This window comes from Heterodontus francisci, unplaced genomic scaffold, assembly GCF_036365525.1.
Source record: "Heterodontus francisci isolate sHetFra1 unplaced genomic scaffold, sHetFra1.hap1 HAP1_SCAFFOLD_59, whole genome shotgun sequence".
In the NCBI taxonomy this organism is placed as follows: Eukaryota; Metazoa; Chordata; class Chondrichthyes; order Heterodontiformes; family Heterodontidae; genus Heterodontus; species Heterodontus francisci.
The window spans coordinates 4,415,326-4,430,984 of NW_027140758.1; the positions used below are offsets into that span (position 1 = coordinate 4,415,326).

At 47.8% G+C, this 15,659-nt stretch overlaps 1 non-coding gene across 1 annotated transcript; it reads left to right on the forward strand.

Annotated features, from left to right (window-relative positions):
• Positions 1–3,715: 3,715 nt before the first annotated feature.
• trnal-uag (transfer RNA leucine (anticodon UAG)) lies at positions 3,716–3,798 on the forward strand. Its single transcript has one exon. It is a non-coding gene; the product is annotated as a tRNA-Leu (tRNA).
• Positions 3,799–15,659: the final 11,861 nt, after the last annotated feature.

A 15,659-nucleotide genomic window follows, 5' to 3' on the forward strand; every position in this document is an offset into this window, starting at 1 on the left:
TCTGTGCTTACAAAATGTTACTTTTTCTTTCCCTGACTTTTGCCTTGCACCATCATCTCTTCTGTCATTTCATCACTCTTGCCTTCCAACTGATCACAGCTTCCTATTATTTGATCTGCCCCAGCACCGTTCCTTGGCTCTGCGCTTGCTTATAAACTGGTAAATCTTTAACTTAATCTCCTCTGTCCCCTGACAATGACCTTCTCATCCTTCCTGGATTGTGGTTCCTCACAGGATCCGCTGCCTCTCCGACTCTCCTCCAGGTAACTGAAGGCCCTGAGCCTTGGTCTCTCTTTATACGCTAGCTGGTAGTTGATTCCTTGCAGGTCTGCCACCGCTCAGGAGAAGCTCAAAACCCAGATCAAGCAAAGTATCAAGAGGAATGTGAACAAAGGCTCCCTGGTGCAGAGCAAGGGACAGGGAGCCTCCGCCTCCTTCAAAATCAGCAAGAAGGAAAACCTAGGGAAAAGTGGGAAAGAAGGTGAAGAAACCAGCACACAAGAAATCTTCAGTGAAGAAACCAGCAGACAAGAAATCTTTAGTGAAGAAACCAGCAGACGTGAAAGTGACAACAAAGAAAGTAACAGCCAAGAAAACGAGCAGCAAGGCGGTGGCAACGCCAAATAAGGTGGTGAAGAAAGCAGCGCTACAGAAAAAGTCTCCTGCGAAGAAAGTCAAAAAAGGCAAGAGTGCGGCGGGCGGAAAGGCGCTGAAGAAAGTGCAGACATGGAAGAGCAAGGTCAAGCCGAAAGCAGCGAAGGCTCAGAAAGCAGGGTCTGGAAAGAAGTGAAAGAGCGCGGGAAACTTGGAAACATCTGAACACAAAGGCTCTTCTCAGAGCCACCCACATCTCTCAGGAAAGAGCTGATCCCCTGATCAAATGATCCCTGTCCCGGCCCCGCCTGCAGATTCCACATGGAAATGATTTGGAGTAAATCTAGGACCCCTGGTGACTCCCCTCCACCCAGCCCTTTCCCCACTCTCTGTAATAAAACAGAGGGATATCCGGCCCTCACTCTAACTGGAGATGTGTTCGGTACAGTCTCAGTTCACAAATTCAGGGGGAGAGTCTGTAAGACAGGAACACTGGCGGAGAAACCCCACCTCACAACTCAAACCCCAACACATGAGTTTCTCCAATTCAGCTGGAGTCGGGTGACAACAGGAGCTGGGATAGGCTGTGATCGGGAATGTGAGGAATGGATTTGTTCAGGGAGGAATGAACCTGGAATCTCCGAAAATAACAGTTGCTTATTTCCCCAGATGACACATTCTGCAGTGAGAGTGAAAAGTCTCTTCACTGCTTCACATTTACTAATTGTTTGGTTCTAGATGAATAATGAGTCAGAGAGTAATGACAGGATCTGAAGCTTCTCTCACACCAGCCCTTGAATGACTCAGTGTGAAGTGTCCAATGTGTGAAGCTACTGCCAGGGTTTGCCAATCTGAACAGTTTCAGCTCAGTTACTGGGGGCCTGGAATCCCCGCAGTTTGACTCTGTCTCTGATTGGTCACCCGCTTCTCAATCCAATTCTTAACCAATAGGAGAATCACATATAAGTAAATAGAAGTTCTCATTGGCTTAGATTTTCCAATTGGAAAAAGCCCGGCAATTCCAGAGCAGGAAGGAATTGAAGTGATGGAAAATTTCAATTTTCAGGCAACAATTTTAAAACCTCTCATTTTATGTTCTGTTTTACTGTGTTTACCGTCACAAAATCCTGACGCGATTTTAGGAATCGTTTTCATTTGTCAATCTGTTAACTGTAAGCGGCGGGAGGAAGGTCCGGTTCAGCAATTTAAAACGGGACAAATATCAGCTTCCACTCTGTAAAAGGAACAAATTAGCGACTAACCGCTTCTCACAGGCTTCTCGGGGACTGACAGAAACGAGCGGTTTCTGATCCTTTCTCCTGAAAGAGGCGGATAATGCTGCAGGGAGCAATGAACCGCCCTTCACTTTCTGGCTGCTAATACACCCCTGACTTTAAACAGTTCAAACAGCGACTGATGCTTCTGTCGGAAAATGAGCAGATTCACCAGAATGATCCCGGTCCATCATGGCCAAAGACATCCAGCTGGCCCGCCGCATCCGCGGGGAACGCACCTTAAACCCAGCTTCAGTAACAAGTGTAACAAGGGCTCTTTTCAGAGCCACCAAATCAGCAAAGGAAAGAGCTGCCATCTCTGTTCATCATCAAACCCATTAGATTGAAGGGGCGGTCACATGGTTTCTGTTTTGTCACATCACTTTCCCGAAACGCCTGTCGGACTGAGAGCTGGTCTGGAATTTAGAAAGCAGCATTACCGGAGACTCATTGCTGCTCAGCACAATCTCAACCCGCTCCTGGGATCCGTTAGCTGGCATTTGGGGAAAAGAAATGGATCCCAATTTTATTTGGAAGGCATTAATGGAGCCGGGTCCGTTCACATGAGGGTTATTTACAAACATTACCCAATGAGTTCACTAATATTTGAATCCATTGGAGATCAGTACACAGGATATGTAAGTTAGCTCGGTCACTCTGACTGAAACCGCCAGTTCCCCGGGGCTGCAGACCCTGACACTGCGGGGAGAGAATCCCCGACCCTATCCCACCGCCGGGGGGAACAGACAGCTCTGTGTCCGGAGAATAGGGAGGGCCGGGGGGAAGGCACATATTAAAGCGCTGCAATGGACTCAGCTCCTGTGTGTGCACAACTCTCACTGATTCCGTCCTCTGGGAACAGTGCGGTCTAAACAGATTAGGTTAGGAGAGAGACACACAGCCCGAGAATGGCCTCTTCCTTCCTGCATTTATTCTGTTCCGGGAGCAGATTCTCATTGAGAAGCGGCGCTCAGATCACCGGAGAGAAATAAAAACACAATTCAAACTGTCCAAATGAAAAACAGAGAATTAACCCGGACACTTCCATTATTAAATTAATTCATCAGCTCCGAACCAGTTCCCGTTAATGTACCGGGATAATCTCGGGATTTATCAAATCGAAGGCAGCGGGATTTATTAAATTGTTGATTCTGACACCCTGTAGTTCACTTCTTCACTTAACTAGAGGGGGAGATGTGTGAGCAGAGAAACAGAGCGAAATCCAGAGAGGGAACTGAAAACACACCTGGACAGATGTGAAACAGGTCAATCCACTGTTCCAATAACTCCATCTCTGATTCCCTCCTGACAGTAACCAGCCCTTTCACAGAGACTGTGGGTGGCTCTGAAAAGAGCCTTTGGTTTATTAGATGACATTTTGGCCGCTTTACTTTTTCTGGGAGCTCTGAGCGCTGGTTTTCTTGGGCAGCAGCACGGCCTGGATATTAGGCAGCACCCCGCACTGAGCGATGGTCTCCCCTCCCAGCAGCTTGTTGAGCTCCTCGTCGTTGCGGACGGCCAGCTGCAGGTGTCTGGAGATGATGCGGTTCTTCTTGTTGTCCCGGGCCGCGTTGCCGGCCAGCTCGAGGATTTCAGTGGTCAGATACTCGAGCACAGCAGCCAGAAAGACCGGGGCTCCGGCACCCACACGCTCAGCATAGTTACCCTTTCTCAGGAGCCTGTGAACACGGACCACCGGGAACTGCAGTCCAGCCCGGGAGGAGCGAGACTTGGCCTTGGCCCGAGCTTTCCCGCCGGTCTTTCCTCTTCCAGACATTTCCACAATCTCACAAATACTTTCACAAAGAATGAATAATTTCCTTAGCATTGATTGTATATCGCCGGCAGTCAGGATGGCCGAGCGGTCTAAGGCGCTGCGTATAGGTCGCAGTCTCCATTGGAGGCGTGGGTTCGAGTTCCACTTCTGACAAGTTGCGTTTTGACTGCACTGGAGGCGTTTGGGAGCAGCGGTGAAGAGCAAAGAAAAAGCAGGAAAGAACATGGACGAACAAAGTAACAATGGACCCAAAGATGTTGCATTAAAACATGAGAGTCAGAGGCAACTGAGCAAACAGCAGGGCACATAAAAGATCAAAAATGTAACCTTTGTATCGGGGTGGAAGATGTTGCCAATATCCTGAATGAATACTTTACTGTTTTCCCGAATGAGAGGGTGATGCAGATATTGTTATTAAGGAGGAGGAGTGTGAAGTATTGGACGTGATAACTTAAGGAGAGAGGAAGTCTTAATGGGATGAGCATCGTTGAATGTGGATAAATCATCAGGACCAGTTGAAATGTACCCCAGGCTGTTGAAAGAAGCCAGGGAAGAAATAGTGGAAGGTCTGACCGTCATTTTCCAATCCCTCACTGGATGCAGGTGTGTGCCAGAGGATTGGAGGTCTTGTAACGTTGCAGTAAAAGCAAAGTACGAGGCAGATCAAGCATGGCTGATCCTTTCGAGTAGAGAAACAGGGCTGAATTCCCTGAACCAGTGCTACAGCTTTCAGAATAGAAGGAGCCTATACACACCTGATGGGTTCCACTTAAACAAAAGAGCTGGAGGTGTTGACGGTCGGAACAGATAAAATGTGGAGGAGTGTTTGAAGCAGATGCTGTGTGGTTACTGTAGTTGTACTATGGAGTTATTTCAAGGAGGTGATTCTGAATGTAATGGATCAACGTGGACCCATCCAAGGCAAAGGTTCTAAGCTTCCCTGTGGTCCAGCCTGGTTGAATGGAACTGAAGCAAACAAATCATCCAGAAGTTGAAAAGAAATATGAGGCCATGAAAGCACAGAATTCAGATGGATGCAATACCAGATGGTATGGCAAGAGTGTAAAACAGCAACAGACTGGTGAATAAAACTTTCCCATTGAATGAGACAAGAGAAAAGAAGGGTAACAATAGTGTCAGGTGAGTTGTGACACGATTCACATTCCACCTTGATCTGAATAGGACTGTTGAAGGGAGTGATTGAGAAGAATAGAGGAGAAATGAAAAGAAAGGAGAAATAAACAAAAGGTCTTTTGATTTTAGAATGCTTGTTTTTGGAAATGACAGACTGTAAAGTGTGTGTGTCAGAAGATATAGAGCGAAGTTGGGTATGACAAGATCACAGGAAAGTTGTGCCCTGAGACAAGGTGTGTGTTGACAGGAAAGCTGCTTTCTTTTGCACAATATGTATTTTATTCATATAATTTGTGCAATTACATTGCAAAGCAGTTCAAATTTAATATTACATAAGGTACAATACAGATCAGTTTCCTTCAATAATGTACATGATGTATCTCACTATCCCTGCCTGCACAGGTTATATTTACAGTATTTACATTACAAATCAAACATTCTCTGGTGCAAACAGCCCGAGGGGTTTTTCACGGGTTCCAGCCCCTCACTGTACTATGGCCTACTAGGGCCTCAGACTGCAGCCTTTCCCCATTGAGTCTCCATGGTGGCTTCCCCAAGCTTTAATGCCGTCCCACAGCACATAGTCTTGGACGTTGCAATGTGCCAGTCTGCAACACTCGGTCATGGACAGCTCTTTGCACTGGAATACCTGTCCCACGGCCGGGCTCGTTCTCAATAGAGATCATTTCAAATGAACATTTCCTAAATCCGTGCTTTCTCTCTCGCAATAAAGAGAACAGGATGTCTGGCAGATTCAGTGTGAGACAATAACACTGCCGGGTAAAGGCCGCTTTCCAACTCCAATCCTAACACAGGAGATTCCCGAAACAGCTGCAGTAAGGTGCGGTGAACTGCTGGAAGCGGATGTGTGAGGAAATGGTAATGTTACTGAGGAGGTTTCTTAGTATAGAATGGACTGTGTTTAGGTGGGAATATTACTGAGTGTTAATTGCATCGGGACCATATTTAAAAGCTCCGGCTTTCTGGAAAGCCTTGACTATGAAGGCTGAGTCTGGAAGGGTTTGTGTGGAGAGCTGGGTTTTGGTTCTACTGTTAATAAAGGGTTTGAAATTGGCAGCACGGAGGAAACTGGAGGTGGAGCTGAAAGATGAGGGGCCGTTCTCTCTCTGTCTGTCACTCTGGGTGTCTCCTCCATCTAGCTCTCTGTTTAATCTTCACTCTTGTCTCCTCCCCTCCCTGCTCTCACTCTGCCATTCTCAGCCAGGTCCAGGTGGCCTGTATAAAAAGGAGCCTGACAGAATCAGTCTCTTTTATTGTGCACTGATTTGAGGAAAGAATCAACATGTCTGCCAGGAAACAAGAGTATGCTCCAGGCTGGCAGCATGTTAGAATCCATGAGGAAAGGCATCATCACCCTCATCGACAAGCAGAAGGGGGAGAGGACAGAAATCAGAAATTGGTGGCCCAATTTCTGCTTCATGCTGACTACAAGATTCTGTCAAAAGACATAGCCAGTCGATTCAAGTCTGCTCTGGAGTTGGTGATTCACCCTGATCAGACCTATACTATACCAGGCAGGACAATCTCTGATAGCTTTGCGCTACTCAGGGATATGATCACCTATGTACGGGACAGGAGGGTGGACACCTGCCTCATCAACCTGGACCAGGAGAAGGCTTTTGACAGGATATCGCACACTTACATGATGGATGTGCATTCCAAAATGGGGTTTGGGGAGGGAATCTGCAATTGGATCAAACTACTCTACACAAACATCAGTAGTGCAGTCTCAATCAATGGGTGGGAATCAGAAAGTTTCCCGATCCAATCTGGAGTCAGACAGGGCTGTCCTCTCTCCCCTGTCTTGTTTGTTTGCAGTATTGAACCCTTTGCTGAGTCTATTAGGAAGAATGCGAGCATCAGAGGGGTGACAATCCCAGGCAGCGGAGGCACTCAGGTTAAAACATCCCTGTACATGGATGACGTCGCCGTTTTATGCTCGGATCCACTGTCTGTGCGCAGAGTGATGAGCATCTGCGACCAGCTCGAACTGGCCTTGGGAGCCAATGTTAAACACGGCAAGAGCGAGGCCTTGTTCTTTGGGAACTCGGCTGACCGATCCTTTGTCCCCTTCACCGTTAGGTCAGATTACCTGAAGGTGCTGGGGATATGGTTTGGAAGGGCTGAGACGTGCACCAAAACCTGGAAGTAGCGAGTAGCCAGGGTACAACATAAGCTGAGCATGTGGGAGCAGCGATCTCTCTCCATTATGGGTAAGAACCTGGTCATCAAGGGCGAGGTGCTCACATTGCTGTACGTGGTGCAGGTCTGGCCCATACCGCATTCCTGCGCTGTGGCGATCACCTGAGCCATTTTCCGCTTCATCTGGGGATCCAAAATGATCCGAGTCCGGAGGGACACGATGTTCAAACCTGTGGATAAGGGCGGGAAAAATGTACCCAACGTCGCCTTCATCCTTATGGCTACCTTTGTGTGCGGCTGCATCAAGCTGTGTGTAGATCCCCAGTTTGCAAACTTCAATTGTCACTACGTGCTGTGGTTCCATCTGTCCCCAGTGTTGCAAAGGATGGGCCTGGTTATATTGCCGCGGAATGCTCCATCCAGTTGGACTGTGCCGTACTGCCTATCCTTCCTGGAAAAGTTTCTGTGGAAAAACACCTTTGACCACCAATCCATCAGGCAGTGGTCTGCACGGAATATCCTCAAGGCCCTACGGGAAAAGGAGATGGTGGATCCTGTCGGATGGTCCCCTGAGCAGAAGTCCAAAGTCATTTCACAGAATGCCTCATCACCAGAACTTTCAAACAAGCACTAAGATGTAGCCTGGCTGATGGTGAGAAGAGCCCTCCCTGTCAGATCCTTCCTGCACACCCGAAGTCTCACCCCATCCACACGCGGCCCTCGAGGTGGCTGTGGTGGAAAAGAGACGTTGCCCACCTCTTTCTGGAATGTGTCTTTGCAAAGCAGGTGTGGAAGAGATGCAGTGGTTTTTGTCGAGGTTCATCCCAAGCAGCTCTGTAGCACAGGAGTCTGTGCTCTATGGGCTGTTCCCAGGGACGCACACCGAGATAAACATCAACTGTTGCTGGAGGACTATCAATTCGTTGAAAGACGCTCTTTGGTATGCCCGAAACTTGCTGGTCTTCCAGCGCAGAGTTGTCCACGACCGAATGTTGCAGACTGACACATTCCAAGGTCGAGGACTACATGCTGAGGGACGCACTAAAACTTGGGGCAGCTGCAGCAAAGGCTCAATGTGGAAATACCACTGTGTAAGGTCCCCTCACCAAGCTGAACTGAGGGGCTGGATCCATGGGAAACCACTCGAACTGCAGCCAGAAAATATTGGTTTGCTGTAAAATGTACATGGCATGACAATGAAATGGAAGGGTTGTGAGGCAACTCACTCCTGCACTGAAGGAAACTGATCTCCTTTGCACGCTTTGTACTGTTTGACTTGGTGCTTTTTGGAACTGTTTTGTAATGTATTTTTTTTTACAGATTTTTATGAATAAAGTATATTTTGGAAATTAATAAAAGAAAGTCTGGCAGAGGTAAAGGAGGGAAAGGACTGGGCAAAGGCAGAGCAAAGCGGCACCGCAAAGTGCTTCGTGATAATATCCAGGGCATCACCAAACCAGCAATCCGCCGCCTGGCTCGCCGTGGCGGGGTCAAGCGAATCTCGGGTTTGATCTATGAGGAGACTCGCGGGGTGTTGAAGGTTTTCCTAGAGAATGTGATCAGGGATGCGGTCACCTACACTGAACACGCCAAGCGCAAGACGGTCACTGCCACGGATGTGGTGTACGCTCTGAAACCGCAGGGCCGCACTCTCTACGGATTCAGCGGCTGAACACTCGACCCTTTCCAGCAAACACAACAAAGGTTCTTCTAAGAGCCACCCACCGCCTCACAGAGAGAGCAGTGACCTGGAAACGGGAGCTGGGATAGGCTGTTTAGAACTGTCTGGAATAAATCTGTGCTGTGTTCGAGATACAAAACTAGAATCCCCAAATTTGACATTTCATTTGTAGCAAGGATGTGCAGTGGATTTGATTTTCTAAACGGGCTGTGTAAACAGTGCCCGAGGCTCTACACTTAGTTATTTCCCCCGTCCACACATGCCCTCAATGAAAAGCCACATCACTCCTCCAGAATCACTCATTGTTTTCATAGAATTTCAAAATGATTTCGATGCAATGAGGGAATCCGGGAGTTTTGCAGCAGCCGTTGAATCGGTCACGGGAACCAGACCCACTTGTGATGTTATTTCCCCCGAGACGGTGTTTCCTGCACTGAAACTGACAGGGTTTGTGAAACTGATCAGTTTCAGCTCAATCATTCAGGGACCTGGAATTCCCGCAGTTTGAGCCCGCGCTATCCAGAGCCCACTAAAATAAAAGCAAAATACTGCGGATGCTGGAAATCTGAAACAAAAACAAGAAATGCCGGATTCACTCAGCAGGTCTGGCAGCATCTGTGGAAAGAGAAGCAGAGTTAACGTTTCGGGTCAGTTCCGAAGAAGGGTCACTGACCCGAAACGTTAACTCTGCTTGTCTATCCAGAGCCCACTTCTGATTGGTCACCCTCTTCCCATTCGCATGTCTTAACCAATTGCCGAGCCTCGAATTAGAAAATACAGCAAATCATTGGCTTAAATTGTCGTCCTGGCAGAAAGGTTGAATTCAAAAAAGCCGCCAATTTCAGTGTTGGGCAGAATCGAATTACTCAACGAATCTCAATAACGAAATTGGCGGCACATTTTATACTTTCCCCGATTTTCCTTTCCATCGATTGGGGTGCTAATTCACTCAGGTGCGTTTCCTAATACTAACTGTAATCCTCAGATCCATTTAACATTTCAGTAATCCAATTAAATACAAAAGGAATTTTATGATTGAATTTCCATTGGAAGAAAGTGAATTAGCACCCCGATCGATGGAAAGGAAAATCGGGCAGAGGATAAAATGTGCTGCCAATTCGTTATTGTGATTTGTTTATATAACTGACCAGGATTGACTTCACCCGAACGCAGCTACTAACTCCCACCTCACTGACCGCTCTCCCCCCTCTGCAACTCGCTTTCTCCCCCTCCTCCCTACTGGCGAAATTCCGCACTCTGGCTGTTCGCTCTCCGCACCCCCATCCCCCACCCTGTCCCAGCCCAGCCCACAGCTGCTAGCTCTGGCCGTGACACTCGCTCCCACATTTCTTCACCAGGCACCACCTGTAGAAGCAGGAGGGCCTCAAGGGGTGACGGGGCGACGTAGGAGTGAGTGGCTGAGAGGAGGGAAGCGGCGCGGCCTGGAGCGAGTGGCCAGAGAGTGGGGTGGTGCGAAGCGAGGAACAACTAGCCAGGGGAGTGGGGGGGTGGGGGAGCAGCGAGGTCTGGAGCGAGCGGCTGAGGGGGGGAATCGTCGAGGCCTGGAGTGAGTTGCCGAGGGGGGAGAGCTGCAGCTTCAAAATCTCCCATTCAGCCACTTCCTCCAGCCAAGTGGTGGGGGGATCGGGTGGCTAGATACCCAATGACGCTTTATCACGCATGCACGAAGATGGATTTGTTACGGAAATGTGATGACGTTGGCGCTGCAAAATGACATCATCCCGTGCACGCGCCACTCAATCCTGGCAAGATGTCAAAAATCACTGTGATTTTTTGGTCTTTTCAGTGCACTCCTCTTTCTTTAGTTGCCTCTTACTCTAATGTATTGAAGAAACATCTTTGGGTCCATTTTCATTTTACTTGTCAATATTCTTCCATGTTCTCCCTTCACCGCTGCTCCCAAATCCCTCCAGTTCAGTCAAAACACAACTTGGCAGAAGTGGGATTTGAACACACGCCTCCAGAAAACACTACGACCTGAACACCGCCCCTTAGACCACGCGGCCATCCTAACTGCTTGATGCTTATGACAAAAGCTGAGAAATTATCCATTATTTGTGAAAGTATTTGTGAGATTGTGGAAATATCTGGAAGAGGAAAGCTCGGTCCAAGGCCAAGTCTCGCTCCTCACGGGCTGGACTGCAGTTCCTGGTGGGCCATGATCACAGGGTCCTGAGAAAGGGTAACTATGCTGAGCGTGTGGTTGCCGGAGCCCCGGTCTATCTGGCTGCTGTGCTCGAGTATCTGACCGCTGAAATCCTCGAGCTGGCCGGTAACGTGGCCCGGGACAACAAGAAGTTTTTAGTTTTCGAGATACAGCACAGAAACAGGCCCTTCGGGCCACCGAGTCTGTGCCGAACATCAACCACCCATTTATACTAATCCTACACTAATCCCATATTCCTACCAAACATCCCCACCTGTCCCTACATTCCCTACCACCTACCTATACGAGTGACAATTTATAATGGCCAATTTACCTACCAACCTGCAAGTCTTTTGGCTTGTGGGAGGAAACCAGAGCACCCGGAAAAAACTCATGCAGACACAGGGAGAACTTGCAAACTCCACACAGGCAGTTCCAGGATTGAACGCGGGTCGCTGGAGCTGTGAGGCTGCAGTGCTAACAACTGCGCCACTGTGCCGCCACTGGAACGTTGAAGAAGACCCGCATCATCCCCAGACACCTGCAGCTGGCCGTCCACAACAACGAGGAGCTCATCAAGCTGCTGGGAGACGTGACCATCGCTCAGGGCGGGGTGCTGCCTGATATCCAGGCCTTGCTGCTGCCCAAGAAAACCAGCGCTCAGAGCTCCCAGAAAAAGGAAAGCGGCCGAAATGACATCTAATAAACCAAAGGCTCTTTTCAAAGCCACCCACAGTCTCTGTGAAAGGGCTGGTTACTGTCAGGAGGGAGTCAGTGATGGAGTTATTGTAACAGTAGATTGACCTGTTGCACATCTGTCCAGCTGTGTTTTTTAATTTGCTCTGTTTTTCTGCTCACACATCTCCCCCTCTAGTTAAGTGAAGAACTGAACTACAGGATGTAGAATCTACAATTCCCAGGAGCGGGGGTGTGAGATTGTGCTGAGCAGCAATGAGCCTCCAGTAATGTTGCTTTCTAAATTCCAGATGAGCTCTCAGTCCGACAGGCCTTTCGTATTTTAAATATCACAACAGAGCTGAGCGGGGGTGAGCGCAGCCTCAGCTGCACCGAGTCTCAGGGGCTCTCAGGACCCCAATCAGAGCCACTGGGCCTGGCGGACGTGCAGCAAGGACCCCGGGGGAGGGAGGGTGCACCATTAAAGTGATGGTGCAGCACCTCCCTCATCCTCGCCGCCACTTACCGGTTTCTTCTCCCGTTTATCTCAACATTAAGAAGACGCTTTTGCTCTGGACTACACTGGTTATAAAGTAAGACCCAACTTTGTCTCTGAAAGTGATGAATAGCAGCAACAACAGCAGAATCCAACCCCTGCAGTTACATGTGAACTTGCTGATGTTGCAGCAGATTGAATGACTGAGTGAATCCCTTCCCACACACATGGCAGGGGAACGGCCTCTCCCCAGAGTGAATGTGTTGGTGTTTCAGCAGATCATTACTGCTTTTCAAGCTCTTCTCACAGTCAGGACATTGAAAAGGTCTCTGATCAGTGTGAACAAGTTGATGTTCAGTGAGGTTGGATGACTGAGTGAACCCCTGCCCACACACGGAGCAGGTGAATGATCACTCCCCAGTGTGAACTCACTGGTGTTTCAGCAGGTTGACTCTGGCTGGGTTCAGTTCTACACTCACTGGTTCCTCTCTCTCTCCTCCCCTGAATGTGCTGATTCTGACTGTATGTACGTGCTCTCTCCCCCTCCGACCCTCCCTGTCCAATGTAGTATCTCCCAGTTTTGGTGATGTGCTCTCCCTGACCTGTCTCCATTTCTCCTTCTTATACAGACTTGCCCTGACTGTCACTATTTCATAGAATCATACAGCACAGAAGGAGGCCAATCGGTCTTTTGTGCCTGTGCTGAATCTGTGAAAAAAATGATGCAATTAGTCCAACCCACTGCCTATTTCCCCATAGTCCTGGAGAAATTCACTTTGAAATATTTGTCCAATTCCTTTATGAAAGTTATAATTGAATCTGTTTCCACCACCCTGTCAGACAATTCATTCCAAATCCGAATCAGTTACTTCTTAAATGTTGTGAGGGTTCCGGCCTCTACCACCTCTTCAGGGAGTGCGTTCCAGATTCCAACCACCCTCTGGGTAAATTTTTTTCCTCAAATCCCATCTCAACCTCCTGTCCCTTACCTTAAATCTATGCCACCTGGTTATTGACCCCTCCGCTAAGGTAAAATGTTTCTTCCTATCTAACCCATCAATGCCCCTCATAATTTTGTAAACCTCAATCTTATCTCCCCTCAGCCTTCTCTGCTCTAAGGAAAACAACGCTAGCCTTTTCAGTATCTCTTCATAGCTGAAATGCTCCAGCCCAGGCAACATCCTGGTGACTCTCTTCTGTACCCTCTCCAGTGCAATCACATCCTTCCTATAGTGTGGTGCCCAGAACAGTACACAGTACTCCAGCTGTGGCCTAACTAGCATTTTATACAGCTCCGTCATAACCTCCCTGCTCTTATATTCTCTGCCTCGGACGATCTATATTGGCCTGTAATCTAAGGCTTTCCTCCTCACTATTTACGACACCACCAATTTTCGTGTCATGTGTGAGAAAGGGTTTGATTCTATCCCTATCAGTATCCGTTACATGCATGTGTTTTTAATCTGCACCCCCTCTATTTTATTCTCTGTACTTGTCAGCCTCTTGTAGGTGAGTCTGTGTTTTGCTCTTTATCTCTCAGTCTTCGAAGTATGAGCCTGGGTTTGTACCTAATTTTCTTTGTACCTTGCAGGATGGATATTGAAGAGAGGTTTTTACACATTAACTGCCAAATCCTGATAAGTGATTTTTGGGTTTCACACAGTATCTGTCAGTTTCTTGTCGAGGACTGTTGGTTTTACTCTGTCCCTGGCATTTGCTGGTTTGTTAGTGTGGGGTTTACACTGTACCTGTCAGTTTCTCAGATGTGAGTGTTGGTTTCACTTTGTATAGAATCATAGATCACAGAATACTTACAGCACAAAAGGAGGTTTCAGCTCATCGTGCTTGTGCTGCCTCTCTGCACAAGCAACTCAGCTCATGCCACATCCTCATGTATTCCATGAAAACCTGATTTTTTTTTCCCTTCAGATAATTATCATATATCCTTTTGAAAGCTTTGGTTGAATCTTCCTCCGTCCACTCTCAGGCAGTACATATCAGATCTTAACCATTTGCTGCATAAAAAAGGTTTTTCCTCATGTTGCCTTTGGTTCTTTTCCCATTCACCTTAAATCGGTGTCCTCTGCTTGCTCAGCCATGAGTAATATTTCCCATTGCTTTCTCAGCACTGATGGATTGTGAGGTGGGAGACAGCTAGAAGTCCCACTGAGCCGCACTGACTCCCAGCTGAAAAAGAAATGAGATAAAGTTCAATCTTTCACAGCGAGATGCTGCAGAGAGTTATAGAACATAGAACATTACAACGCAGTACAGGCCCTTCAGCCCTCGATGTTGCGCCGACCTGTGAAACCATCTGACCTACACTATTCCATTTTCATCCATATGTCTATCCAATGACCACTTAAATGCCCTTAAAGTTGGCGAGTCTACTACTGTTGCAGGCAGGGCGTTCCACGCCCCTACTACTCTCTGTGTAAAGAAACTACCTCTGACATCTGTCCTATATCTATCACCCCTCAACTTAAAGCTATGTCCCCTCGTGTTTGCCATCACCATCCGAGGAAAAAGGCTCTCACTGTCCACCCTGTCCAGCCCTCTGATTATCTTATATGTCTCTGTGAAGTCACCTCTTCTCCTCCTTCTCTCTAACGAAAACAACCTCAAGTCCCTCAGCCTGTCTTCGTAAGACCTTCCCTCCATGCCAGGCAACATCCTAGTAAATCTCCTCTGCACCTTTTCCAGAGCTTCCACATCCTTCCGATAATGCGGTGACCAGAACTGCACGCAATACTCCAGGTGCGGCCGCACCAGAGTTTTGTACAGCTGCAGCATGACCTCGTGGCTCCTAAACTCGCTCCCCCTACTAATAAAAGCTAACACACCATATGCCTTCTTAACATCTCTATTAACCTGGGTGGCAACTTTCAGGGATTTATGTACCTGGACACCAAGATCTCTCTGCTCATCTACACTACCAAGAATCTTCCCATTAGCCCAGTATTCTGCAATCCTGTTACTCCTTCCGAAGTGAATCACCTCACACTTTTCAGCATTAAACTCCATTTGCCATCTCTCAGCCCAGCTCTGCAGCCTATCTATGTCCCTCTGTAACCTACAACATCCTTCGGCACTATCCACAACTCCACCGACCTTCGTGTCATCCGCAAATTTACTAACCCACCCTTCTACACCCTCATCCAGGTCATTTATAAAAATGACAAACAGCAGTGGCCCCAAAACAGATCCTTGCGGTACACCACTAGAAACTATACTCCAGGATGAACATTTCCCTTTAACCACCACCCTCTGTCTTCTTTCAGCTAGCCAATTTCTGATCCAAAGCTCTAATTCACCTTCAATCCCATACTTCCGTATTTTCTGCAATAGCCTACCGTGGGGAACTTTATCAAACGCCTTACTGAAATCCATATATACCACATACACGGCTTTACCCTCATCCACCTGTTTGGTCACCTTGTCAAAAAACTCAATAAGGTTTGTGAGGCACGACCTACCCTTCACAAAACCGTGCTGACTATCTCTAATGAACTTATTCTTTTCAAGATGATTATAAATCCTATCTCTTATAAACTTTTCCAACATTTTACCCACAACCGAAGTAAGGCTCACAGGTCTATAATTACCAGGGCTGTCTCTACTCCCCTTCTTGAACAAGGGGACAACATTTGCTATCCTCCAGTCTTCCGGCACTATTCCTGTCGACAATGACGACATAA